Raw genomic sequence first — 3385 nt, forward strand, 5'->3', positions numbered from 1 at the left:
TGCTGGGATTATAAGCGTGAACCACAAAGCCTCGTTTCTCAATAATTTCAACAGGTGTAAAATAGGATGTCAACATTTACTTTTCTTTATTTTGCAGCGCTAGGACACAACCCAGGACTTCTTAGCAAGGTCAATCCTTAATGCCACCTGTGATAGACGCTTGTAATCTCAGTACTTGAGAGGCTGAGACAGGAAGATCACAGGTTCTCAGCCAGCCTCAGCTACTTAGTGAGGCCCTTTGCAACTTGTGAGACCGACCCTGTTTCAGAATAAAGATTAAAAAATTGAGCTGGGGTGTAGCTCAGAGGTAGAATGCTCCTGGGTTCAATCCCCCAGTACCGCAAAAAAAAAAAAAAAAAAAAAAAAGGAATAAGAGGAGCTGTGCACAGTAGCACAGACCTTTCCTAGGACTAGAGACTGAGGCAGGATAGCAGGTTTGAAGCCAGCCTCGGCAACTCAGCAAAACTCTATCTCAAAATAAAAAGTAAAAGGGACTGGAGAGCTGGCTGAGAAAAGAAGACTGAAGTTTTGAGGCCAGCCTCAGCAGTATAGTGAGACTCTGCAACCTACCAAGATGCTATTTGAAAATAAAAAAAATATAAAAGGTGTTGGGAATATAGTTCAGAAGTAAAATGCCCCTGGGTTCAATCCCCAGTATGAAAAAAAAGAAAAATAAAAGGGGGGAAGGCTGGGGATATAACTCAGTGGTGGTGTGCTCCTGAGTTGGATCCCCGTTACACTAAAATAAAATAGTTTATTTTCCAGTTATGGTAGTACATTCCTGTAATTCCAGTACTTGGGAGGCTGAGGCAGGAGGATCACAGGTTTGAGGCCAGCCTCAGCAACACAGCGAGACCCTATTTCAAAATAAAAAGGGCTGAGATGTAAGCTCAGAGGCAGAACCTCATGGGGTCAATCCCTAGCACTCCTCAAATAAATAGAATAAAATAAAGACAAATAACACAAAATAAAAAGAGCTGTGGGTGTAGCTCAGAGGTAAGATGTCCCTGGATTCAATACTTTGTCCCCATACACACAAAAAATTTCAAAAACAAAGTTCAGAAATGAAAACTTTGACCCTTTGGCTCTCAGAGTGGCACCATGGCGGTCGGCAAGCACAAGCGCCTTACTATAGGCGGCAAGAAGGGAGCCAAGAAGAAAGTGGTTGATCCATTTTCTTTTCTTTTCTTTTTTGGTGGTACTGGGGTTCCTGGAAGCCCTTCTACCTCCGGGATACACTCCCAGACCTATTTTTACATTTTTTTTAAAATTTGGAAACAGGGTCTCAAGCCAGCGTGGCTGGCTTCGAACCTGCATGATCCTCCTGTCTCTGCCTCCCAAGCGCAGGGATTACAAGCGTGCGCCACCATGCCCGGCTGTGGTTGGTCCATTTTCTAAGAAAGACTGGTATGATATGAAAGCCCCGGCCATGTTCAATGAAAGAAATATTGGAAAACCCTAGTCAGCAGGACTCAAGGAACTAAAATCGCATCCGCTGGCCTCAGGGGTCGTTGTTTGAAGTGAGCCTTGCAGAGCTGCGGGATAATGAAGTCGCACTTAGGAAATTCAAGCGAATCACTGAGGACGTTCAGGATGAAAACTGCCTGCCTCAGTTGCATGGCGTGAAGCTTACGTGGGACAGATGTGTTCCATGGTCAAAAACTGGCAGGCCAGGATTGAAGCTCATGTTGATGTCAAGACTACCGGTGGTTATTTGCCGCGTCTCTTCTGTGTGGGTTTTACTAAAAAGCACAACAGTCAAATACGGAAGACCTCTTAGCTCAGCACCAACAGGTCCGCCAAATCCGGAAGAAGATGGAAATCATGACCCAAGGGTGAAGACAAATGACTTAAAAGAAGTAGTCAATAAGTTGATTCCAGATAGCATTGAGGAAGACATAGAAAAGCTTGCCAGGCTATTTATCCTCTTCGCGATGTCTTCGTTAGAAAAGTAAAAATGCTGAAGAAGCCCAAGTTTGAATGGGGAAAACTCACGGAGCTTCCTGGTGAAGGTTCTGGAAGAGCGACTGGGGATGAGACGGGCGCTAAAGTCAAGTGAGCTGAAGGATATGGACCACCGGGCCAAGAATCTGTTTAAAAGTCCGGATTTTTAATAGTGACAAATAAAAAGTCCTATTTAAAAAGTAACAAAAAAAAAAATAAAACTTTGAGAGCTGGCATGGTGGTGCGTGCCTATAATCTCAGCACTTGGGAGTCTGAGACAGGAGGAGCGTAGGTTCGAGGATCGCCTCAGCAAGCGCTGAGTGGATGAGTTGACCCTCATCAACTTAGTGAGACTCTGTTTCAAAAATAAAAATAAAAGCTGTGTGTGTGTGGTGGCGCATGCCTGTAACCCCAGTACTTAGGAGGCTGAGACAGGAGGATTCGAGGTTCCAGGATAACCTCAGCAAATAGTGAGACTTTCAGTAATCTAGTGAGACCTTGTTTCTAAATAAAAATGAAGTCAGGTTGGGGTGTAGCTCGGAGGTAGAATTCCCATTAATTCAATCCCTAGAGCCACCAAAAAAATTTAAATAAATAAAAATAAAATAGGGCCGGGCATCGTGGTGCATGCTTGTAATCCCAGTATTCAGGAGGCTGAGACCAGAGGATCGCGGTTCGCAGACAGCCTCAGCTACTTAGTGAGGCCCTCCGCAACTCAGTGAGACCCGGTTTCAAAATAAAAAATAAAAAATAGGGCAGGGGGTGTAGCTCGGAGGTCAAATGCCCCTGGGTTCCATCTCCAGACCCGCAAAATCAATCAATCAATCAATCAATCAAATAGGATTGGGGGTGTATCCAGCAGGTAGAATGCCCCTGGGTTCAATCTCCAGTAACACAAGACACACACACACACACCTAGTAACAGAGCTTTGCCATTTTAATGTTGGTGGTAGTGATGTGATTAGCATTATTAAAATGGGTACCTCCAAGTGTTGACAGCACCCAGGTATCAATGTGGAGGGAGAAATATATATATTGAATATAATAAAATATATTAAATATAGTAAAATGCATTTTATATTATAATACATAATATATTTCATTATATAATAAATTATTAAACATAATAAACATACTTATAATGCAATATATTTTATATAATATTATATAAGACATTAAATATAATAAAAATATATGTATGAATGTATGTATGTACTGGGGACTGAACTCAGGGGTATTCTACTTCTGAGGTATACTCCCATCCCTATTTTATTATATTTATTTAATTTTTTGAGGTATTGAGGATAGATTCCAGGGGAATTCTACCTCTGAGTTACACCTCAAGTCCTATTTTTTATTTATTTATTTATTTTTATTTATTTAATTTTATTATTTTTTTGTGTGTGTGTGTGGTACTGGGGTTCCTGGAAGCCCTTCTCCC

The 3385-nt window shown here is 41.9% G+C and overlaps 1 pseudogene across 1 annotated transcript; it reads left to right on the top strand.

The window, feature by feature from the left end:
* Positions 1 to 1083: 1083 nt before the first annotated feature.
* On the top strand, positions 1084 to 2098 carry LOC308261287 (small ribosomal subunit protein eS1-like; annotated as a pseudogene). Its single transcript has 2 exons — positions 1084 to 1164; positions 1382 to 2098. The product of its transcript is annotated as a small ribosomal subunit protein eS1-like (transcript).
* Positions 2099 to 3385: the final 1287 nt, after the last annotated feature.

The sequence above is a fragment of the Muscardinus avellanarius genome, assembly GCF_963383645.1.
Source record: "Muscardinus avellanarius genome assembly, chromosome: 3".
Lineage (NCBI taxonomy): Eukaryota > Metazoa > Chordata > Mammalia > Rodentia > Gliridae > Muscardinus > Muscardinus avellanarius.